The sequence below is a fragment of the Pongo abelii genome, chromosome 7, assembly GCF_028885655.2.
Source record: "Pongo abelii isolate AG06213 chromosome 7, NHGRI_mPonAbe1-v2.0_pri, whole genome shotgun sequence".
NCBI lineage: Eukaryota > Metazoa > Chordata > Mammalia > Primates > Hominidae > Pongo > Pongo abelii.
The window spans coordinates 150,719,948-150,746,150 of record NC_071992.2 but is presented as its reverse complement, the minus strand read 5'-3'; positions in this window follow the sequence as shown (position 1 = coordinate 150,746,150).

Genomic DNA, 26,203 nt, shown 5'->3' with positions numbered 1-26,203 from the left:
CCCCTGCATATAATTGTACCCTTATTCCAAATAACTTGCATGGAGCAGGATAGAGAGCAAAAGCTGAGAGATGTTCAGTCTCCAGTATACAAGGCCTCCTTAGAAACATTGAGAAGGCATTATCACTCATTTCCAGTGAGAAACAATAAGGAACCCATGATCTGAGAATTTGTATAAAAGTGTGACAGCCTGGTCTAAGAACTTTGGGCAGAGGATGTGACCACATGAGGTGCTCCTCTCTCCAGCCTGGGCTGCCCTCCTTCTCCAGACCCTACTCTCTTTTCTCCTCACTTTTATAGAAACAATAAGGCATGTCTTTTAAATTTACTTTCTACCACAGCAGCTAATTTAATATTTGGAGAGAACAACAGCCAAGGCCATCTCTAGACGGTTGTTATTTATAAGATCATAAAAAAAGACAGATACAGCTCCTGATGTTACTAAATTGTCTTCAGGAAAAGAGCTATGAGGAGATGGGCCTTTGCTGTGACAGGGATACAAATAAAATTACCTAAAAGTCACCCCAAATCATGAGGCCTGGGAGCCTGCCATCTGCTCCTCTTTCAGTCGTGGACTCTTGCCACCCCAGACACTTTCACTAAATGTGGCTTCCTCTGAGGGTGCAGAAGATGCTTTGCTCCTTTGAGGCTGTCTCTCCGCAGTCTGAGCTAGGAATAGATTCTTTTTTATTGTTATGATCGAGCTGTATAATAACCCCAAAGAGGCAAGGACAGTAATTGTGGTATGGCGGGTGTTGTCTTTCTTTGTCCGAGAGATAGGGAAGTTCAAGATTGCTTTCCTTAATTGTTACCTGCTGGACGTACTTTCCTGTCTGACCGGCCTCCTCCTGCCCTGGCTGCCAGAGATGGGGCAAGGGGATGAGGGTGTGGGGATGATGAATTCTTATTTTTGTCCCTCGGGTGATGGGATGTCTGAGGCAGAAAGACAAAACACTCCACTGAGAAGATATGCTGCAGATGTTCCTGCAAGGCCTCTTTAGAAACATGGAGAAGGCATTATTACTCAGAGCCTGCCTATACAACCTCATCCCAGGCAACAAAGTACAGTGAATTCTCATTACTCACAGTAGTCCTATTTCATAAAGTCATTGCGAACATAGAATTAGCAGATGCTGAGCCATTACTCCTCGGGGGGCATATGGGGTTAATTTCCTATGAGCCCCTGGTCATGTGTTTTTGTTGACTAATCAATACATAGACTTGTTTACATGTGTTTCTGTTTGAAAGCATTTTATTTAATATAGATTGTGGATTTGTTAACATTAAACACACTGCCAACAACTCATGCCTGAACGAAGGTAATCTACCGCATAAGGCACATCACAGCCTAGCACTTGGGAACACAGGACAGCACTTCAGCACTGTGCTGGGGCTCTATATATCTATCTATATCTATCTATCTATCTATCTATCTATCTATCTATCTATCTATCTATCTATATCTATATATATATCTATATCTATATAGATATCTATCTATATATCTATATCTATATAGATATCTATCTATGTAGATATCTGTCTATATATAGATCTATATAGATATTTATATATAGATCTATATAGATATCTATATATAGATCTATATAGATATCTATATATAGATCTATAGCTATATAGATATCGATATCTATATAGATATCTATATATCTATATATATTTAAATAAATTAAATATATATTTAAATAAATTTTAAAATAAATATTTAAATAAATATATAAATATAAATACATATATTTCTATATATAGATATATATGGAAATATATTTAAACAGCAAAATAAATGACAAAAAAACCTCAAATATGAAAGATGTGCCACTAAATAGGCTGTCAAATGGGCACTTGTTTACAGTATGAGAGCTGAAACAAGGAGGCAGGGTGTTGCCTTGATCCATCTCAAGGTGACATGCACATTGGAACATGCACATTGAGGGATTCACACTTTCCACAGCTCTGTAAATGCTTGTAAATGATCACAAAAGTTCTATTAAGTATTCGTTTGGGGGATACAAATGAATTTTAACAAGTAGATGAATTCCAAATGGATGGTCCATGAATGATGAGGATCAACTGTAATTAAATGCACAATTCAGAAATGTAGCCTTCTCTGGTGCACTTCTATCTCAGCTCTGGCTCTAAAGGATGCCACACCCACTCCTGTCCTCCTGGCCCCGAGGCCAACCTTTGCCACTGGTTCTATGCCTGGGTTTTGCTTGGTTCCCAAGAGCCAACTGTCTCTGGTTTTGGAAACCTGCTAATTCTCTTATTACATGAGCCTACACTCCTGTGGAGATCAGCTGCCTTGGAAGTGTTGGTCCACTGAAGATGTTGGCCTTATTTGAACCAGTCTTCCTTAGATCTTGGAGTTCTGGCCTGAGACACAGCAGCCTTCTGCAGTCTTCACTGACTGATGGTGCCTTTCTTATAGTCAACTGTCATGGAGTGTCTGCACATGTCTGCTGGACACCATGGCAGGAAGATGTGGCCTCTTCTCTCAAGGTGTTCACAGCCCAGAGAAGGAGCTGGCCCATAGATGGCTAAAATGCAGCTGGTAAATGCTGCCATCGAAGTCACCAAGATGCTCTGCAAGCTGCATTTTTTTTGGGTCCAAATCCTCCTGTGGACCACCCCCAAAAGCACTTCCACCAGCACAAATCCAATGTATTATTTTCTTCTTAAAACATGTTCTTTTCTCCTCATTCCTTTGCCATGCTTCTTGGCAGACCCACAATCACCTAAACCTGAGTGAATCCCTGTTCCATTTCCCATCAATTACTGCATCCTTACTCTGACTCTGTAATGCAGTGCTTACTCGCCCTGTACACCCACCTCCACCACCTCCATATGCCTTCCTGAGTTACAGCAGCAACGTCCACTCTGCTTACACAGAAAGACGTTGTAAATGCAAATGTGTCCAAATCCATAATCAATAGAACTTCATATGGAATATTCTAAGGGTTGAAAATCTCAATGGACAAAGAGATTATTAATGTTATTCTCCCCCAGACAAATATTTAGATTCCTTAATGAATCCTAGATGTTTTATGTGACACTGCTGTGACCTTTTAAATATATGTCATCATTTTCAGTGTGGACATTTCTATAGGTAACTTCAATTGCTGTATATTTCATAATACAGCTAAGTTTAAAAGAACATTAGTAACTTCTTCAAAATAAACTAGAATGTGCTAATATGTCTCTCTATGGAAATATATTTACCTTACCTTTTATTATAATTTACATTTTTGAAAGATTGCTAAAATATTTTTAAGGTCTGAGTGTATCTAACAGATGTAGAAAGCCATCTTTTTAGGCACTATGCATATTCTTTCATTGAATTCTTACAACTCAAGAGGTTTACAGATGAGTCAATAGATGGCCAGAGAGATTAAGTTACTAGTACATGACACAAACACAGTTACACACACAAATTTGTATATGCAAACATACATTGTATGAGAACGAAAGAGAGAGAGAGATTTATTACACATATAATAGTTCACTATGTGATTGTGGGGACTGGCTAAGCAAGTCCCAAATCTGTAGTGCAGAAGGTCAGAAAGAGAAGACCCTGGGTAGGGTTGAACCCACAAGCATGGGGCTGAACCTCTCATGCACAAGCTGAATTTCTTCTCTTGCCTAGGAAAATCTCAGACCTGCTTTTGAGGCCTTCTAATTCATTCAGTGTCTAGCCCCCAAGACAATCTCACTTAAAGACAACTGATTAGGGGCTTTAATTACATCTATGCAATATCTGCCCAGAACACCTAGATTCACCTTTGATTGAATGACTAGTACTGTTATTCAATTAAACAGTCCTAGCCAAACTGGCATAAGAAAAAAATCCATCACAAGCATTCAGCTATGACATTACCAGGGGCAGCAGTGATAAGTGTAACTGACTGGCAGGAGGCCTTGGTCTTGTGGAGATTGCTAACTTTGGCTGCAAGGGCCACCCCTGGCTGATGGCTATAGCAAATTTTCATCTAAATCAGTGGTTCTCTGCCAGGGCTAGATTTGCCCCCTCTCAGGGGACATTGGCAACACTTGGAACATTTTTGGTTGTCACTACTGGGGTTTGATATCATCTAGTGGGTAGAAGCCAGTGACGTTTTTTACCATTCTCCAATGCACACGATAACCCTCACGACAAAGAAATACCCAGCTTTCAATGTCAATAGTGTGTAGGCTGAGAAACTCACTTTAACCAAGACAGCCAACATGAAATGTGCTCTAAGTGCATGGGATTAATTAATCCTTGTACGAGTGTAAATATAATTCATTTTTAAAAATTGTTTCATTTTAAACAGATGAGGAAATAAAGGTTAAGGCATTGTTATTGCCCACAGTTATAGTACTTGCTTCTAAGTGGAGGGGCAGGGATTTGAACCCTAGTTTCTTTGAACTCCAAGTCTATTCTTCTACTATACCCACTGTGCAATGGAAGTTTCCCTTTAGACTTTCTTCTGTGCCTGAGGAGGCCTTGACCTTACCTCTGGCCATTCACAGGCTGTCTCATCCTGTTGCAGTTTATATCTCAGGTCAGGTGGCACAGGTGAGCTGAAGCCTTCCTCCACCTTAACATATCAATGGCAGCCAGCGTTCAGCACAGTGGTTCAGGTTCTCAGTTATGCAGACAAGTCCTGGGTGCAGTTCCCACCCTGAGGCTGGGCAAGCTTATAGATCCCCCGAACACTGGCTTCCTCAAATACAAAATGAAGAACTAACTGGACTTCCTCCTAGTGAGATTTAAACAAGAAAAGGCATGGGAAGCATCTAACACAGGGTTCTAGTATGTTCTGATGAAAGTAATTTTGCAGTGTCTAGCAGTTCTGACCACTCACTTCCTAAGAAGGATTCAATGGCCCAGGTTTATCATTTTCAAATATATCCAAAGCCTGGGCCAACTGTCAACCCTGGGGTTACCTTCCATTCCCTTCTCTGAGGTCTCTTGGCACTGTGGACCCCAGTCAGAAAAACTCCCAAACAAAATTGTTTCTCAGTATTATTTCTGAGTATTCCAAAAGTTATGCAGTGTGATTGAGGGTGGTGGGAAATACAGAAAATGTTAACTCTTTTAAAAGTTGTCTTAAAATCTTTTTAGATTTAGGAATATAAATAAAAACAAAAGCTAAATCTATATATACAAATGAAATAAACCCCAAATCCTCTTTATTATAGGGAAAACAATCCTGCTAATAAGGAAGAAAAACCCTGCTCATAATTGCTGATTAGAAATAGCACTTTAACAGTGTCTGACATTTTTTATGTTAGAAATGGCTTTGGGTAAAATTACTTTTATCTCATTAGTCATTATGAAGTAGTACATTTAGCTTATATAATTATTTTCAGGTTCCCAAATGTTCTGCATCTGTCATATCATTTGATTCTAACAATGCAGTAAATTAGGATAATTTGTAGGCATTTATTCAGCGTGTCATATATACCAGTTCTGTGTGTAGTGTAGGGAATTCAGGCATGAATCGGTTCCAGTCCTGCCCTTAAGGAGCTCAGATTCTAGTCGCATCAATGGGTATCATACAGTGTGGTGCCTGTTCTGAGAGAGGACCCTGCAGGCTGCTGGGGGACTAATATAGTTTGAATTTGTGTCCCCACCCAAATCTCATGTCAAATTGTAATCCCCAATGTTGGAAGAGGGGCCTGGTGGGAGGTGATTGGATCATGGAGGTGAACTTCCCCCTTGCTGTTCTCCTGATAGTGAGGGAGTTCTCACAAGATCTGGTTGTTTAAAAGTGTGTAGCCCCTCCCCCTTCACTCTCCTCCTCCTTCTTCAGCCACGTAAGATGTGCCTGCCTCCCCTTCGTCTTCTACCATGATTGTAAGTTTTCTGAGGTCTCCTCAGCCATGCTTCCTATATAGCTTTTGTGACTGTAATTAAACCTCTTTGCTTTATAAATAACCCAGTCTCAGGTAGTTCTTTATAGCATTGTCAAAACAGGCATCCAGAGGAGGGACTTGGGACTCTAAAATCCAGGAGGGGTGTGTGTGTGTGTTTGTGTGTGTGTGTTTGTGTGTATGTGTGTGTGTAGTCAGGGGAGAGATGACTGAGTGGAATCTTGAAGTGCAGAGATTTGGGAAATGTCCAGCGGTGGAAGAGATGTCACAGGCAGAGGCCACAGCTGGGATACTGGTGTGGAGGCTGCACACGCCCTGCTGGGGAAGCCCAAGCAGCTTAGCATGCTTGGGGTGTAGCAGATGAGGGAGGAGTGGGCTGACCACCCCTCTTCAAACATACTGAAGAGTTTTGACGTTTTCTGAGGGCAATGGAGAGGCCTTGAGGGGTTTGTGCAGAGGTGTGACCTGAGGGGCCGTGAGGAGGCATGATTTAGGGGGGATGGAGGTGAAGCTTGTGGGATGGGGTGCATGGGAGACAAGAGCCTCTAATGTCGTGTGGCACTGGTGCATCCATCCATTTGAGTCTGTGCCTCTGCAGTTCCGGCCTCTGCTGGGCTTCTTTCTTCTTACCTCTGAGATGCTCCCTTTCCTCTGCAGAGAGACAAGCACTTTTTCTACCTCATTGAGGTCACTAAAGACCCCTGAGCTGAGAGGCCTCCCTGAAGGTGGGATGTTTTTCCACTGCAAAGAGAAATTGCTGATGGGGCACAAACAACATAAAAGGCAACGCAATCTGGCCTCTGCGGAGATGCCGGGGGAGGCCGGCTGCTCCTAAGCTTCCTTCTCCTGTGAATCTGGAAGAAACTCACACCAGCAGCAGAGCCTGCAGAACTGTAGGCTCGTGGCCCAGCCCTGCCTTTCCAGACAACCCACGTCCTCTTCCTCTGCAGTTTCCCGCCTCCAGGGGGGCTCGGTCCCACAGAACCAGAGAGGCAACTCCTGACTGTGACAGCGGCTCTGTCTTCCTTTGATGCCAGTGAAGGCCTGGTAGGTGGCACACGAGAAGACACCATGGGGGAGAAGAGTCCATGATTAGAAGTCTGTGTGTGTGTCCATGCACCACCATGTTTGCATGTCTCTGACGCAGTATCTAGAGTATCTAGAGTGGTAGAAGCATAGGCTTCAACCTTCAGTGGTGTCAGACTCCCTGAGTTCAAATTTTGGCTCTGCCACTTAGTCTTCAGATCAAAAGAGACAAAGAAGGCCATTACATAGTGGTAAAGGGATCAATCCAACGAGAAGAGCTAACTATCCTAAATATATATGCACCCAATACAGGAGCACCCAGATTCATAAAGCAAGTCCTTAGAGACCTAGAAAGAGACTTAGACTCCCACACAATAATAATGGGAGACTTTAACACCCCACTGTCAACATTAGACAGATCAATGAGACAGAAAGTTAACAAGGATATCCAGGAATTGAACTCAGCTCTGCACCAAGTGGACCTAATAGACATCTACAGAACTCTCCACCCCAAATCAACAGAATATACATTCTTCTCAGCACGACACCGCACTTATTCCAAAATTGACCACATAGTTGGAAGTAAAGCACTCCTCAGAAATGTAAAAGAACAGAAATTATAACAAACTGTCTCTCAGACCACAGTACAATCAAACTAGAACTCAGGATTAAGAAACTCACTCAAAACCGCTCAACTACATGGAAACTGAACAACCTGCTCCTGAATGACTACTGGGTACATAACGAAATGAAGGCAGAAATAAAGATGTTCTTTGAAATCAACGAGAACAAAGACACAACATACCAGAATCTCTGGGAGACATTCAAAGCAATGTGTAGAGGGAAATTTATAGCACTAAATGTCCACAAGAGAAAGCAGGAAAGATCTAAAATTGACACTCTAACATCACAATTAAAAGAACTAGAGAAGCAAGAGCAAACACATTCAAAACCTAGCAGAAGGCAAGAAATAACTAGGGCAGAACTGAAGGAAATAGAGACAAAAAAAACCCTTCAAAAACTCAATGAATCCAGGAGCTGGTTTTTTGAAAAGATCAACAAAATTGATAGGCTGCTAGCAAGACTAATAAAGAAAAAAAGAGAGAAGAATCAAATAGATGCAATAAAAAATGATAAAGGGGATATCACCACCGATCCCACAGAAATACAAACTACCATCAGAGAATACTATAAACACCTCTATGCAAATAAACTAGAAAATCTAGAAGAAATGGATAAATTCCTCGACACATACACCCTCCCAAGACTAAACCAGGAAGAAATTGAATCTCTGAATAGACCAATAACAGGCTCTGAAATTGAGGCAATAATTAATAGCTTACCAACCAAAAAAAGTCCAGGACCAGATGGATTCACAGCCGAATTCTACCAGAGGTACAAGGAGGAGCTGGTACCATTCCTTCTGAAACTATTCCAGTCAATAGAAAAAGAGGAAATCCTCCCTAACTCATTTTATGAGGCCAGCATCATCCTGATACCAAAGCCTGACAGAGACACAATAAAAAAAAGAGAATTTTAGACCAATATCCCTGATGATCATTGATGCAAAAATCCTCAATAAAATACTGGCAAACCAAATCCAGCAGCACATCAAAAAGCTTATCCACCATGATCAAGTGGGCTTCATCCCTGGGATGCAAGGCTGGTTCAATGTACGCAAATCAATAAACGTAATCCAGCATATACACAGAACTAACGACAAAAACCATATGATTATCTCAATAGATGCAGAAAAGGCCTTTGACGAAATTCAACAGCGCTTCATGCTAAAAACTCTAAATAAATTAGGTATTAATGGGACGTATCTCAAAATAATGAGAGCTATCTATGACAAACCCACAGCCAATATCATACTGAATGGGCAAAAATTGGAAGCATTCCCTTTGAAAACTGGCACAAGACAGGGATGCCCTCTCTCACCACTCCTATTCAACATAGTGTTGGAAGTTCTGGCCAGGAAAATCAGGCTGGAGAAGGAAACAAAGGGTATTCAATTAGGAAAAGAGGAAGTCAAATTCTCCCTGTTTGCAGATGACATGATTGTATATCTAGAAAACCCCATTGTCTCAGCCCAAAATCTCCTTAAGCTGATAAGCAACTTCAGCAAAGTCTCAGGATATGAAATCAACATGCAAAAATCACAAGCATTCTTATACACCAATAACAGACAAATAGCCAAATCATGAGTTGAACTCCCATTCACAATTGTTTCAAAGAGAATAAAATACCTAGGAATCCAACTTACAAGTGACGTGAGAGACCTCTTCAAGGAGAACTACAAACCACTGCTCAATGAAGTAAAAGAGGATACAAACAAATGGAAGAACATTCAATGCTCATGGGTAGGGAGAATCAATATCATGACAATGGCCATGCTGCCCAAGGTAATTTATAGATTCAATGCCATCCCCATCAAGCTACCAAAGACTTTCTTCACAGAATTGGAAAAAACTACTTTAAAGTTCATATGGAACCAAAAAAGAGCCCACATCACCAAGTCAATCCTAAGCCAAAAGAACAAAGCTGGAGGCATCATGCTACCTGACTTCAAACTATGCTACAAGGCTACAGTAACCAAAACAGCATGGTACTGGTACCAAAACAGAGATATAGACCAATAGAACAGAACAGAGCCCTCAGAAATAATGCCGCATATCTACAACCATCTGATCTTTGACAAACCTGAGAAAAACAAGAAATGGGGAAAGGATTCCCTATTTAATAAATGGTGCTGGGAAAACTGGCTAGCCATATGTAGAAAGCTGAAACTGGATCCCTTCCTTACACCTTATACAAAAATTAATTCAAGATGGATTAAAGACTTAAATGTTAGACCTAAAACCATAAAAACCCTAGAAGAAAACCTAGGCAATACCATTCAGGACATAGGCATGGGCAAGGACTTCATGTCTAAAACACCAAAAGCAATGGCAACAAAAGCCAAAATTGACAAATGGGATCTAATTAAACTCAAGAGCTTCTGCACAGCAAAAGAAACTACCATCAGAGTGAACAGACAACCTACAGAATGGGAGAAAATTTTTGCAATCTACTCATCTGACAAAGGGCTAATATCCAGAATCTATAATGAACTCAAACAAATTTACAAGAAAACAACAACCCCATCAACAAGTGGGCAAAGAATATGAACAGACACTTCTCAAAAGAAGACATTTATGCAGCCAAAAGACACATGAAAAAATGCTCATCATCCCTGGCCATCAGAGAAATGCAAATCAAAACCACAGTGAGATACCATCTCACACCAGTTAGAATGGCAATCATTAAAAAGTCAGGAAACAACAGGTGCTGGAGAGGATGTGGAGAAATAGGAGCACTTTTACACTGTTGGTGGGACTGTAAACTAGTCCAACCATTGTGGAAGTCAGTGTGGCGATTCCTCAGGGATCTAGAACCAGAAATACCATTTGACCCAGCAATCCCATTACTGGGTATATACTCAAAGGATTACAAAACATGCTGCTATAAAGACACATGCACACGTATGTTTATTGTGGCACTATTCACAATAGCAAAGACTTGGAACCAAGCCAAATGTCCAACAACGATAGACTGGATTAAGAAAATGTGGCACATATACACCATGGAATACTATGCAGCCATAAAAAACGATGGGTTCATGTCCTTTGTAGGGACATGGATGAAGCTGGAAACCATCATTCTCAGCAAAGTATCACAAGGGCAAAAAACCAAACACTGCATGTTTTCACTCATAGATGGGAATTGAACAATGAGAACACATGGACACAGGAAGGGGAACATCACACACCGGGGCCTGTTGTGGGATGGGGGGAGGGGGGAGGGATAGCATTTGGAGATATACCTAATGTTAAATGACGAGTTACTGGGTGCAGCATACCAACATGTCACATGTATACATATATAACCTGCACGTTGTGCACACGTACCCTAAAACTTAAAGTATAATAATAAAAATAGGATTGCAATAAGCCCTTGAACCTTACCAGTCCTCCATTTTCTCATCTGTAAAATAGGGATTATAATAGCACCTTATAAAGCTCAATAGCAACAGCGTGCCTGCATGTACTCAGAAAGGGTTAACCATTACTGCTGAGCATCTGAATGAAGCTCTGTGCCCTGCCCTTACAAGTCCACAGTGAGTGTATTTGGGGGTCTGTCTGTCCTAAAGCACACTGTCTTTAGAGTCGGAGAGATGTGCTTATGAATTCTGACTTTTCTGTGGACAATTCGGGTGGCTTTGGACCAGTTACTTAACCCCTTTAAGCCTCGTCTTCCCCATTTAAAAACTCGGGCTGATAACAGAACTACTTCATACAGTTGTTATGGGGATTAAATGTGATAATACAAGTGAAGTGTTTAGAATATTTCCCAGCTGAACAAAATTTGTAGTATCATTGTCATTATTATTGCCATGGTTAACATTTGACTATGTTACCCTGTTTAAAATGTTGCTCATTCATTCAAGAAGCATCTTTTTTGTTTTATACTTTCTAAGCTCTACCCACTGGGTTAGTGCTTGAGAGGAACTTGTCCTTCTCCTCAATTAACTCCCCTCATGGTACTGAAATGCCATGGCAGAAGTCTGTGGGGGGAATTCATTTCTTAGTTTTCCAAAATAGACTTTGAGGCCAAGAGTGTTGAAGCCTTCTAACTAATTGGAAATGGAAACTGGATTCAAACCTAAGACTTCTGAATGTGGGTTTTTTTCTTTGAAGCCATCTTTAGACTCATCCTAATGGGTTGCAATTATAAGGTGTTTTAAATTTTACAAGACAGTTAAATATCTACGATCTTACTTTTGAGTCTTTGTCAAGAATCTTGGTGAAATGATTACAGCATGTACTACCAATTCCTTCTTACAAGTGAGGATACTGAGGCCACCAGGAGATGCGAGTTGCCCAGGTGACATAGCTGGTAGATAATGGAACCCGGAGACCACCCAGAGTTCTGTACTGGGATCTCATGTGCTGCCTCAGTTACTAGGTGCTTTGCACAATGGTGTCTTCCTGAACTTTGGAACCCCCTCCTGAGTTAGACCCAAATCTCCTTGCTGATACCTTGACTGTGCAGCTCCCTCATTGTGCTAGGAAGAGGGGTGGGAGAGAGCAAGCCCTTTCTTTTCCTCTGCAGACTCTCACTGTGGCCGTGCTGATTCATTCCTGAGGGGCTGCTGCTTCTTGTCCATGGTGGGGAGCCAGAAAAAGCTAATTCTACCAGCCGCTGTGCATGGACCCATTCAGCGTCAATGGACCCGGGGATACTACCTCCATTATGAACCTGACAAAGAGATTGACATTAACTTGGCTGTCATGGCCTCTGCAAGCCCTCTGGGCCAAGGCCTGGGCGTCATTCTCCTGCATTCCTTTCCAGACGATTGAATCAAAGGCAAGAAATGAAATGAGCCTGAAAATGTACTGTTTGGAAGCCCCCCAGGGTTCTGGAAAGTCAGTAATGCCTGGGCAAGAACTGTTCTCCCTTATAGAGTAGGGCTCTGCAGGGCAGCTGATGAGAAAAACAGATAATGTGACAGGGAGGAAATTGCTTCTGGACTGAGGATCATCTCCCTGGCTTTGGGCACCATCAGCCAGCAATGCTACTGCTTTATTCCAGAGGCACACTATGGTATCTACTAGGGAAGTGCCAGAAGAATCAGCACAAATGAACTCTTTTTTGATGAGCCAACAGTTGGATTTGGCAAGAACATATCAGCATGTGCAATCAGGCAGAAAAAGGGTTTCAAAAAAATTTCTTTTTAAAATAAGTTCTATTTTGTTGTGAAATAAACACATTTCATTCAACATGTGAGTATAATTTGAGGGTAGGGAATTAACAATTTCAAGCACCTATAATGTGCAAAAAGATGTATTAATAATGTCAATATTTTATAAGATATTTTGTCATCAGAGTAATACATGTGCATTGTTAAGAAAAATTAAGGTTAGGGTTACCCCATTTGGCAAGTAGCCTAGTTTGGCAAAAGTGTTGGCTGAGGATGAGAGAAAGCTAGAATGGATGGAGAGGAGGAAGATGGTAAATATGAACTATGGTCTTGGGTTTAGCTGTAGTAGTGGAGACTGTAGCTTGTCCAACATCCCACTAATGCTCTTTTTGTGAGACATTTTAGTTACTCTTGAGAGTAATTAGTTTTAAGAAGGAGTCAACTTCATGTGAGGCGCTGCTGGATGTGAGCGGTGCAGGGGTGGACTGTCCTAGACGCTGGCAGTTCTCTCCAAAAGTTCCTGGGATCCTTTCACCATTTCCACGTGGGCCAGCCTGACTTCCAGTGGCCAGCGTCTATTGTATTTGTCATTTATACAAGAAGCACCTTTTTTGGTTTGTTTGTTTTATATGTTCAAAGCTCTACCCACTGGAGTTGGTGCTTGGGACACAGGTAAATAAGAACTTGTCCTTTTCCTCAAGTAATTCACTCATAGTCACTGAAACTCTGCAGCAGAAGTCTGCAGGGGAATACATTTTTGTAGTTTTCCAAAGTAGACTTTGAGGCCAAGCATGTTGAAGCCAGAGGTTAAACTTCCCAGTCTGTCTGAGGATTTGGAACTACAGTTCATGGGGCAAATCCATTCTGTTGTCTGTGTTTTTGTAAATAAAGTTTTATTGGAATACATCCATGTCAAGTCCTCTATGTATTGTCTGTGGCTGCTATTGCACTCCAGGGATAGAGTTGATTGAGTAGCTGTAACAGAGACTGCATGGCCTGGGAAGGTGAAACGATTTGCTATTAGGCTCTTTACAGAAAATTTTTGCTGACTATTGGCTTAGAGCATGCTTGTGAAGGGGCCCAAATAGAAGCACTGTCATCTCTAGGCCATGATGAGTAAACAAAGTTGAGTGGTTTGGTTACTGAAACTTGGAAAGGGTAGAGGTTTACAGAGAAGAGTCCTTTTGATGAGCAGAGGTCTGTAGTGGAGGGAAAGGAGGTCACCATTAGAGGAGATACCTGGGGATATACTTACCTCAACTTTCTTCCTTTACTCTAACTCTCATGAGAATTGCTTGTTTACCTGTGTGATTCAACCACTAGACTGTGAGCTTCTTGAGGCCAGGGATCAGGCCTTGTTATCTTTGCTAAGTCTACTTAGTTGGGAGCGAATAATGTTTTCAAATAGCGGCTCAACCAAAGCTTTTTGAATTGAGTGAACCAGCAACCCCCCACCCCCACTTCTGCCAGTTTTCTTCTTGGCAACCAACGCCGTATGTACATAAAGCCAACAGGGCTGGAGGAGATCCAGAGGCTGTGGTCTCATAGCTCCCTACCACCCTCCCCAAGCTAGTTGGCTCAGATGCATGTGAACTTGACCCTTTAACTTTGGATTCATTATCTCTGTGTGCCAGCATTCTGAGACAATAAATTTTAGGCAGATGGCTTTTCAAAGCCAGTGACTCTGGGATTTGGAGCAGCCATCGCCCAGATTGTAAACTTCCTTCCAGCTGATTCTTATTATCCCTGTCCTGGCCCATCAGTGAGGATGAGGCAGTCCTGGCAACTCCCTAAAAGGCTTCTTCACTTCCAGTAGGTCAGGCTGCCAGGATTTTCCCAAACCTAAACGATAATCTGAAGGTTTAAGTACACACTTCCAAAAGAGCAACTTTTCAAATTTATCATGAATGTCTCTGAAATGTGTTAAGTAATGCATTCAGTTTCTGCTGATGGATGAAATGCTAATGCCATTATCATAATGTAGTGCCTAATTTTTTTGGATGAAAATTATATTGGGTTTTTGACATCAGGAGCAAAGTAGCAAATTGCAATAAACTGCAAGATAAATCAGTTATAATTCAGTAGTCATAGAGGCCGCTTGAGGGAATAATAACAGCAATAATAATAAAAACAGCCCCCTACAAAGTTTCTCATCAGGTCTTAAGACTCCAAGTGGGTAATGTTTTGCTTACACATGCCCGCACATCGTATCTTGGCTGTACTGATGGGCAAACATCAATCATGTTGGCATATCTGATGGAGCCCAATAGCACGTCAATTTGATGGTTGCTTCATAAAATTTATCATCCCTCAAAGCACAGTCACACATTCTAGACACTGCCACCACTAGGACCAATGCACTGGGTTGTGGATGGGTTTTAAACCCAAAGTTTGCCCATTTATTGTGCAAATGTCCACACTCTGGATGCTGTGGGCACCAGTCACTTTCGCCAGAGAGCACCTGGCAGTGGTGCCTTGAAAATGAGTCTCAGAGTTGCTTTAATGCCCAGGTGTATGAATCTGGGCCAAATAGTGGGCAATTTCAGAATTATTCTGCTAATTGGACTTCTTTCAAATATAAATATGCGTTTCATCTCACATAGCCCAAGTGGGAAGAGGAAAAATAACAGGATTCCAACTGCCAGGCTTTTAGGTCTATTTTCCAGACCTTAGCTTACTGCTAAGAGAGAAGAAGAGTGTGTGGGGAGTAGTGACTAGGATCTAGAGACAATACACATACACAATACACAATTTGCACATACACATATGTACATACATATAATACACACTTCACACAAAGCACACATGTACATATACATATATACAATACATATATACACAAAGTGTCCACACACACAATACACATACCACAGTACACACATATCCACATATATATGCACACACAATACACACATATAATACACATACACACACAAACATGCATATATGCCCATGCACACCCATATGCATGTTTATATAGTTAAGTGAGATTTTATCTGGGCATCATTTTAAAAACTGAACAGATCAAATTCTGCTAGTTCAGTTGTAGAAAAAACACACTGCCTCATCACTCCCCCTCCACACATGAAAATCTGGCCATGGTTTTTCTTTTTCCTTGAGATTTTATACCCTGCTCCCTGCAAGACAATATATTCTTATCCTTCCAAACCCTCAGACACTTGGTTTCTTCCAGTGTTGTAAGGCTGTGCATGAAGATGCCCTCTATTTCTTGATATTTGTAGTTCCTATTTTCCCAGTTTGGTTCCGGGGAATTTACTTCTGTCCCAGGTCCCTTTGACCTCCTGATTCCCACGATCAGTTTAACAGATTCTTTAGCAGAGCCTGCCTAGCCATGAGATTGTGTTAATATGTCATTAATAGCTGTACCAGGCCCTGTCCAAACCCATTCCCAATACTTCCTTTTGGAAACCTATCGGCTACACTGAAGGGAAAGAGAAGTCAAGAGCACTGCCTATGCTTTTTGATATTTTTAGCTGCATTAGGTACCAGGTCTCTCAGATGATCTATTAACATTTCCAAGCCTGTCAGAAAATTTCAAGTTCAATAAAAGGGGAAGAACATGATTTTTAAAAAATAAAGAAAAATCGAGCCTGGCAATACCAGCAAATCTTCCCAGGAGAGTAAGAGCTGGGTTATCTAATGGCTCTGTGCTTGCCTCTTCTGCTAATTAGCTTGCTGCCCCAACCAAGGCATCCTTCTCCCCGGGCCTCAGTTTCCTCATCTGTAAAAATTAGCAGATTAGATTGCTAAGGTTTCTCTGAGTTCTATCAAATAATAAAATTCATTGGCTCTGCAGGGATTCAAATTCAAAATCAGATTAATTTTTCTTGGCCATGTTTTGACTCATGGTGAGCTTGCAGTCCACCAAGACACTTGGGCAATTCATGAAGAAAGCTTTGCAGCCACCACATGAATGCTTCCTTTCCTTAAGAAGGAGGAGAGCATAGAAATTCACAATAGCATGCACACTGGAGCATTTCCTATCATCTACTTATCCCTTCGTCTAAGGACATAGGGCTGCCTCATGAAGTCCACTGAGTGGCTCATGCAGGTGTATGCTGACTATGTTATAATTACCTTCATTGATGTCACAGCTTAGGTTGACCAAAGATTAGACATGGGCTAGCAACATCTCTATATCTTTATTGAGAATTGGGGTATGGCATTGGAGTAGGAAAAAGAGTGAAGGATTTGATACAGACAAATCAAGTTTTGAATTGTGGCTCTGCCATGTTTTAGCTGTGAGATCTTGGGCAAGTTGCCTGGTCTTTCTGAGCCTAAAGAAATAACACCTTCACATGTTGAAGCAAAGTGGGAATTCTGTGAAATTCATAGCAGCTCACATCAATGCAAAAACTATAAACCCTAGTCATGTGGACATTACCATTAAGGGGGAGAATGTATGTACGTCATCTGGCAACATCAAAAATGTTCATTTCCTTTATGAGTTACCTTAATAATCCACTATAAGACTTACATTTTCACATTGATAAAATTTGAGAAATACTTGACATATCTTTAGCATTTTCTCCCTCTTCCAGTATTAGACATTTGTGATCTGCTAGAAAGCTCATAGCTATATTGAAAAATAAACTGTTTCAGCTGTAGTTACTTTTCTTTTTGGTACATATATCTTGCCTCCTAATTTCTGTTACATTTATAATATATTTTTAAAATTTTTAGTATTATTTTGTAACTTTTTAAGATAATTTTAAAAGATTAGAAAAATTGCAAGAAAACAATTAACACCGACGTAATATTCACTAATAGTCACCAATTGTTAATATAAGGTGACTTTAAAAAGTTCATGGAAAAATGGAATTAAAAGATAAAAATAAAAATATAAACTTTCTCAAAATCGGCTCCATCAGGTACAAGGTACTTTTCTAAGCAATGATACCATCCATTTATTTAGTCCATCCCTAAAGACCTGAGTGAGGGTCCTGGAAATTTAACCCTTAAATTTTTTAAATTAGGAAGTAAAATGAAGTCAGAGGGAGTCAAATCATGACTCTAAGATGGATGTCTAATGATTTCCCATCAAAACTCTTAGAAGATTGCCCTTGTTTGATGAGAGAAATGTTAAGGAGCCTTGTCATGGTGGAAAAGGACTCCCTGATGAAGCTTTCCCAAGAGTTTTTCTGCTAAAGTTTCAGCTAACTTTCTCAAAACACTCTCATATTATTGTTCTTTGGCCCTCCAGAGAGTCAACAAGAAAAATTCCTTGAGCATTCAAAAAACTGTTGCCATGGCCTTTGTTTTTGACTGATTTGCTATTGCTCTGACTGAACCACTTCCACCTCTTGGTAGCCATTGCTTTGATTGTGCCTTGTCTGTAGGGTTATACTGTTAAAGTCATGTTTAATCTCTTACTACAGTTCTTCAGGGAAATGCTTCAGGATCTTGATCCCACTTGTTTAACATTTCTGTTGAAAGCTTTTCTCTTGTCTGCAGCTGATCTGGGCATAATGGTTATGGCACCCATTAAGTGGAAAGTTTGCTCAACTTTAATTTTTCAGTTAGAATTGTGTAAGCTGAATCAGTTGAGATGTCTGTGGTATTGGCTATTATTTGTGCTGTTAATCACTGGTTCTGTTCAATTGGGGCATGAACAAGATTAATTTTTTTCCTCATAAATTGATGTGGATGGTCCGTCACTGAGGGCTTTATCTTCAACATTGTCTTGTCCCTTCTTAAAATGAGTTATCCATTTGCAAACTGCTGCTTTATTTGGAGCGTTGTCTTCATAAACTTTTCATAAAGCATCAATGATTTCACCATTCTGGTAGGAGCTCTTTTCAAACTGATGTCTTATCCCAATAACTTTGATCTCTTGGCTAAGGTGGTGTCTGCCAGACTTCTTCACCATAAATACATCTATTTTCCCTTACTCATAAATAGATAATCTATGAGAAATACTTTGAGACTGAGTAAATATCCTCTTCCCTAGTAAACTCTTAGGCAACGGTACATGACAGTTTATAAAATATGACCCTGAAAGTCTTTGAGATTCCTCCTATGAAGAGGTCTACATTTTCTCTGATCAAATCTGGATGAGGCTGTGATGACTTTGTCTACTGGAGTAAAGGGGAAGTGATGCTGTGTGACCTTTGAGGCTGCCTTACTAAAGGTCATGCAGCTTGTGTTTTGTCCTCTTGGGCTGCTGGCCTTGGGAAGAACTAGGCAGCAAATGAGAAGTCCAACCACCCTGAGATTGCCATGCTAGGGAGGCCATGAGTGGATGCTGTGGTCAACAGCCCAGCTGTGAAGCCAATGGCCAGCACCAACTGCCACCATACAAGTGACCAACCTTAAATGCTGCAGCCCAGCTGAACCTTAAAGATGGCTGATGCTCCATCTGACATCTGTAACCACATGAATGACTGCAAGCAAGAATTGCCCAGACAATGTCTTAAATTCTTGATCCACAAAATCATGTATCAAATAAAATGGCTGCTTTAGCCCTACAGATTTGGGGTAATTGCTATGCTGTAGTAGTAACTGAAAAGCATTCATTGATGATTCTTCCCTGAATCAATTATTATATTGGTGGTTGCTAAAATGCAATTTTTAAATTCCATCAGCCTCATTTTATTATGTGAATACTATTGGTTATTCTTTCTGGATATGTCTGCCTTACTCCTGGCTTCCTCAGATTCTTTTAGGATTTGCTTCTGCTTATTATATTATTTCTCCAGGAAAAAAGACCTCTGAGCTGGGACCAAAACAAGAAAGAAATGAGAATCTATTTCTTATTAATCTCTAACAAATAGTCTAGGGGCTACAATGTCAGTTTCTTATAATAAGATGACATTTTTGTCCTTCCTTTTGCTAAACACTAATTGTAGCTCTGCATCAGAAAACATAGAAAGTGCTAGAAGTGCATTCATTGTTTTCTAATCACAACATACTTTATATGAAATTCATGTCATTTTCTCAATTGAAATATGCTCCTCTAAAATGACACTTTCAAAGTCCAACTACCATAAACAGAGCTCACCAGCCTTATTTCTCCCCTGCTCTCCTGCAGCCCCACAATGTGTCTGCTGACCTAAGACACTGAGGCTGCCAGCCTCAGCCTGACTGTGTTGTTTTTGTAATGTGCAGTTGATTATCTTTAGATGGGGCCGGCACAGGAATGTGACCCCAAATTATTCTCCTTTTGTGAATTAGGTGGCAGGATGTGTGAAGGTAATAAAAGAGAAGGATAGGACTCTCAAAATCTTTTAGGGACATGAACGAAAATAATAAATCTGGGTCTTAAAATAGCCAGTGGGCTAGAATCACTAAAAAAATCTCAAGGGGAGAAATATTCATAGCTAGAAGAGGAACATGCATACTATTTGCAGCAAACTAATATCAGCTTTATCTTTAGAGCTGTTTGTGTGCATAATCCAGGCTCCTGCATAGAGGGGAATTTTGCATCTTAAACTCAGGAAGCAGATTTAAGGACCTACTATGCACTCAGCCTCATGGTAGGAGTCAGGGAGGGGCAGTTAGGAATGTAAAACATAATTCTCAGCCACGGGAACTTTTCACTTAATTGAGGGAGTCAAGACATACACAAATATGCTGCACTTTTCCTCCATTCTTTTTCATCTCCTTCAGTTATGTGCCTCCAACCACCTGCCACCCCCACCTCCCACAGTGATTAAGAAATAAAGCTTAGAAGCTGGATACGTTTACCTAATATGATTGGATTGTAATATTCTTAAACAAAAGTGTAGAGTTTTTTTCCTGATTGTAATTTTGGGATTCTTCATAGCGGGTGGCTTTTCTAGCACTGTGGACATGTGTGTTGAACTGAGCATGACAGGCTTGCATAAGCATTGATCACATCAATGGAACTTAACAAACTCACACTCTGCTTAGCGTGGCAGCCTAGGCCCTCCCACCCCCCTCAGCAATCTCTCCTTGTAGCTTTTTTTATGTTTTCTGCTCACAGGGCCTTATTTTGTGCCTTCAGATAGAGTTTCCGGGCATTACAGAATAGCATGAATTCTCTTCCATTTCCCCTTTTCCCCACAACCCTGTGAGTTCTGTGCCCATGTCTCTTCATCCAAGAGTTTCAGAAGTCCAGTCCAAATATTCCACCAGCACTGTGTTGGCACCAGCACTGTCCAATCAGAAAGGCCTTGGGCTTTCACCAGCTGCTTCTGCTGCCGTGGTGTGTTTCAGGTAAATATGAGATGGCAAGCACCCAGGATCCCTTCCTAACCCATCTCCGTGCTCATTCTGGGCTCACAGGGGACCCTGCCTTGTTCTGTTGTTCCAGGGTCCCACTTGGTGGGACAAACACTTGGATGTGGACATCCTACAGCTTAGCCCACAAACCAAGGCTCACATCAAAGCCTTTCCAGACTACTTGAAGCCAATTTATTCCTTGCTTTGTGCTTGCCCTCCCACTGTCCTCTGCAGACATTGATAATAACCCAATGAGGCTTGTCTTCCTATGATGGGACCATGAGCCACTGGAGGGTTAGAGACACATCTACCCGTGTTTGGCTCTCATCCACCCTTAATGATTGTTGGTTGAATGAATAACTAAATACATACATACCGGTTTTCCAGATACCAGAAACAAAGCACTGCCTTTGTTGTCCACATTCTTTATAATAGCAATGATAACTAACAATGTCATGGCATAATGTAAGTGCTTTAAATGCATTAGCTCATTTAAACATCATAGCAATTTTAGAAAGAATGTCTCTTATAAACCCCATTTTAAAGATGAGAAAACAGGAGGAAAGAAGAGTTAAGTTGATTTCTTAGTGTCACATAGCTGATGGATTGCTGAGCTGGACTTTGAACCATGGTAGTCTGTTTCTGGAATATCAGCTCTTAACTACTAAACTAAATTTCTTGTCTGGAGTAGCCACCAGAGGTCCTTTAAATTTCCATCGTGATGAACCAACTACAGGGCAAAATTCTATGTCCTTCCAACCTGCCCTGCAATTCCTCGCTTTGAGTCTTTTGCTTGTCTAGTTTGCAGCTGCAGAGTCAATGATGCTTTCTCTACCTTCTCTCCTGTTGCTGTGCTCTTGTGGTCTTCAGGCTTAGCCTGACTGTTATCTGCTTCACCAGACTCCTCAGACATCCTAGCAGAGCTTGAGGTGTTCTCTTCTGGCCTCCCACAGCACCATACTTAGACAGTTTAGTATGTATCTGTAGCTAGGTAATTATTTCTTTCCCCAGCACACTTGGATGTCTGAGTGACGAGCTTTCTATGCCCCTAGAGTATGTGCTTCTTATGTGTAGGGTTATGGATTTCTCATTTCCACTTCTTCAGTTCCTGACACCTAGTAAAATGCTCTGAGGATGTGTACGGAACAGGGTTATTGGGAACCAGGGTTGCTCTTATGAATGGATGCAGTTGGCTGATGTCTTATGATTTCTAGAGCCCTGGACAGATTATTTTGTCCTTGGCTATCTTTCCTGTCTGGAATCATGATGCCTGAAGTGCTCCCATTATTGAACTGTTCTTGCAAAATAAGTATTTCATCCTCTAGTGTTCTCGGTAAAACAAAATATATTTGTGGGAAGAGCAGTGACTTAAATCTCTGAAACATGTGTGTGACTTGGAGGCGTGCATGTAGGCTGTGCCCAGGATTCTGGGCACTCACGGGAGGCAGGGACGGGCGGCAAGTGTTGCCGAAGCGAGCTTCCCCTCATTTCCAATTTTGTCGGGAACCAGCCTCCATATATATCCCTTTTAGCACTTCTAAGTAGCAACACAAGTCTTCCAGATGGCTGTGGAATTACTTGTAAGGCAGCCTGCAGATGATTCTTGAAAAAAGAAAGTTCTCATTAAAAGTGAATGAAAGCGTGAATTTTCAACATGTCTGTTTGAAACTCTAAGAATTTTTAAGTGAAATTAGACTTATGTGGAATGAAGCACACCCAAAGCCCTTTAAAGCTTTGGAAGTCTATCAGTCAGCAAACTACACACAGACAGGGTGTTTCCCCTCTGTGTGGGCACTGCTGTGGGTGCCGGGGAGGCAGTGAGGAACGAGACAGGGTCCCTGTGCCCCAGGAGATTGCGATGTTTCCACAGACCATTAGCGAGCCTTTGTAGGCAATGGTTGGAATCCACTAGTAATTTTCAGTATTTTAAAATCCTAACCAACATCTTCTTATATTTAACCATAATAGCGTTGTGCAGGAGAATGGAAACATCATTTCTTTGCTATTGCCTGGAATCATAGTACCTCTGTGTATCTTACCACTGTATACCTCATTGGAAGACACATACTTTATTCCATAAGACAGGATGGTTGAAGAAACCAACAGAGAGCACTATATTTTGCCCAACTTGAGGCTCATGAACAGGAGAGAATGGTAGATTTTCTTGGTGGGGACAATATTGCAGGGCTCAGATACAAGATGCATGTATGTAGTGTATAAGAGCTGCTCTGGTGAAGTGTCTTGTAGGATAACTGTTGGTGGACACCCTCTGCTTCCCTGAGGTCATCTGCAGACCCTTCTTTCCCAGTCTGTGGCATCATGAGTCCCTTGGCCCATAGGAGGATGCTTTGTCCATGTGCAGGACAGGTTGGAAGAGAGGAAGGTTAAAGCCTGAAGCAGTTCTTAGCCCATGAGGGGGGAGAGGAGCTAGGTAAGGACTCCAGCTTCCTTGCCTTTGGAGAGTCCGCTTCTGAACTGTGCTTTGCAATCTCTCAGAGGGTCCCCTGTGGGACTGAGTCCCAGTGGCCCACAGTGGTGACCTTCTCATTACCCTAGCCTTATTAGCTTTCCTCTCATCATTGTCTCTCCTCCCCACTCATGCACCATGCTTGCTGGAATCATCTCCCAAATAGGATGCCTGTACCAAATTTCTCCCAAATAAGGCACCTGTACCAAATTTCTATCTTAGGGTCTGCTTCAGAGGGAGTGCAAACTAAAGACAATACATCAAAATACTGAGGAGGTAGAGAAGTACCTATGGTAGAGGAGATCTGGGAAGACTACCACCGGAAGGTGGCTTTAAAGGTGAGATGGAGATAGGGTATTTTTCATTAGAACACCGCCATGGTGCTATAGCCACTGGTGGACTTGGGGTAATGAACCTAGCACCTGTAGGCTGGGCTGCTCCAGGCAGGGGCCCTTGGTATTGCCTGAAAGAACCTCAACCTCTCCCCCAGCACCTCTCATCTGGACCACATGGGGGCACTCTGCAGGCCGGGTGGTCAACTCTCCTAACCCTCGAAGTTGCTGGCCTTGCCACTCTCTCTCCTGTCTCCTCCACTCCTTACTTGATATGACCTGTTAAGACTGTAAACTCGAGGGTCTGGTCTTTTTCTACTTCCTCAGCATATTGCATAGTTCCTGGAACACAGTAAATGCTCGATAAATATTTGTTGCTCAATAAGGTGTTTATCCTTTCCTCATCACTGCGGCCTTGAGCACCCTGCAGAAGACATCTCCCATGCCCCTCTCTGGCTACCTCCAACACATAGTGTTAGTCAGAGGTGCCGGAGGACATTACACCATTTAGACACCTTTCTGCCAGCCCAGGGCTTCTCAAAATTTAGGATATGTAAGATTCAGCTAGAGAGCTTGTTACAACATCTATTTCTGAGTGCCAAGATGAAAGATTCTGGTGTGAGCTCTGAGAGTTTGAATTTCTAATAAGCTCCTACGTGATGCTGGGACCATGCTTCAAGTATTGATGCTCTAGGGTCCTGTCCTGACCCTCAGCTGTCAATTCTAAGCTGAGTGGTTACAAAGGTGAAATTCACTGGTCAGTACTATTTAGGGTTTTGGGACCAGCCACCAGTACCTTTTTGTACCTCAATGCTGACGTTTGATTCTAATAGAAGAATTGGGTGGATTTTTGATGGGCAGAGATGTACTTTGATTGGTTGCAGAGCCTAATTGCTTTGTAATTATAGTAGTTTGCCGGGGCTGCCATAACAAAGTCCACAGATGGTTGGTTTAAACAACAGACATTTATTTTCTAACAATTCTGGAGGGCAGAGGTCTGAAATCAAGGTTTTGACATTGATTGATTTCTTCCAAGGCCTCTTTCCTTGGTTTGTAGATGGCTCTCTTCTCCTCATGTCTTCACATCGTCACGTCACATTGTCTTCCTTCTTTCTGTGTCTGTCTTAATAATAACGGCAACAGTCAGATTGGATTAGGGCCCACTGTAATGACCTCATTTTAACTTAGTTACCTCTTTAAGGACCCCATCTCCAAATATGGCCACAATCTGAGATACTGGAAGTTAAGACTTCGACAGATAATTTTTTTTGGCGGTAAGGGGGGCATAATTCACCCCACAAAATAATATTCATAAGGAAACTTAAATCTTTTTGAGACTCAGTTTTCTCATGTGCAAGATATAGATAATACTTACTCCAAAGTGGTGTCATAAGGATGAAGTCAGCTGATGCTTGTGATGGCCTTTTGCTAGTACTAAAGCTTAAAACAGAAAAAAATGCCAGCTATTCTATTACATTTCAACTTTTCTGAAGTTCAGTTCTTATACCATGTTAGGATCAGGTGTCAGGTAAAAAGTACATTTACCTTTTCAATGCTCTTACCTCATTTTGGTCTATTTATTCTGCATAGCCATAAGCATGGTTGCTTTCAGTAAAGAAGTTGCAATAGTAAGGAGGCAACACAATTTAGTGAATGGCTAAGATCATGAAGCCATCCTCTCAGCTGCATGTCCTCCTGGAATGGAGGCACTTGGTGCATCTTCATCTTCGAAGGTAACCTTTACTTGCCTCTGGTTCTCTCCAAAGTGAACTGCTTCATTCAGGGGGCATTTAGATGTAGTGTCCTCATGCCAAGACTCCTGTCTGGGCTGAATTTCAAAGAGGATGATCCTCTTATTGTGGTCTTAAAGAGTGTCAAATTTTCTCAGCATGATGCTTTTAGAATTTGGTACCCAAATGGCCTAAGAAATTCCCTTGTCCCATATAGGTGTTCAGTGGATCCTCTGTTGTTGGCATTGATGAAGGTCAGGCTGCTGCTCCAAGTAGCTGCTGACAGCAGTAAGGTCTACAACTCTGGGTGAAGCCGATACAGTGACTCCCATTGTGTTTAAACTCAATGCTCCTTTCCCCTTGTTCCATGTATCAAGTTGGATCTAATGTCCTGCTGAATCTACCTCCAATATCTCTTCTGTAACTTCCCCTATTCTTCCTCCCTTCCCTTTGTCACTGCCTTAATTTAGGTCACCATCACGTCTTGCTTTGAAATAGCCTCTTAGCCAATCTCTCCTCCTTATCTTCCTCCAATCTACTCTGTGCCCTGCTGACAAAACTGACTTTATAAAACATAGATCTGTTTTTTATCATTTGTATGCTTAAACCTTTCGAAGGTTCTATACTATTTATAGATGGCTGTGTCACAAATCATTACAAACTTAGTGACTTAAAACAACTCATGTTCATCATCTCACCATTATGTGGGCCAGGAACCTGGACACTGCTTTTCTAGAGACCCCTGTGTCAGGGTCTCTCACAAGTCTTCAGTCAAGTTGTCCAGGGCTGGGTCTCCACTGAAAAGTTGACTGGGGAAGGGTCCA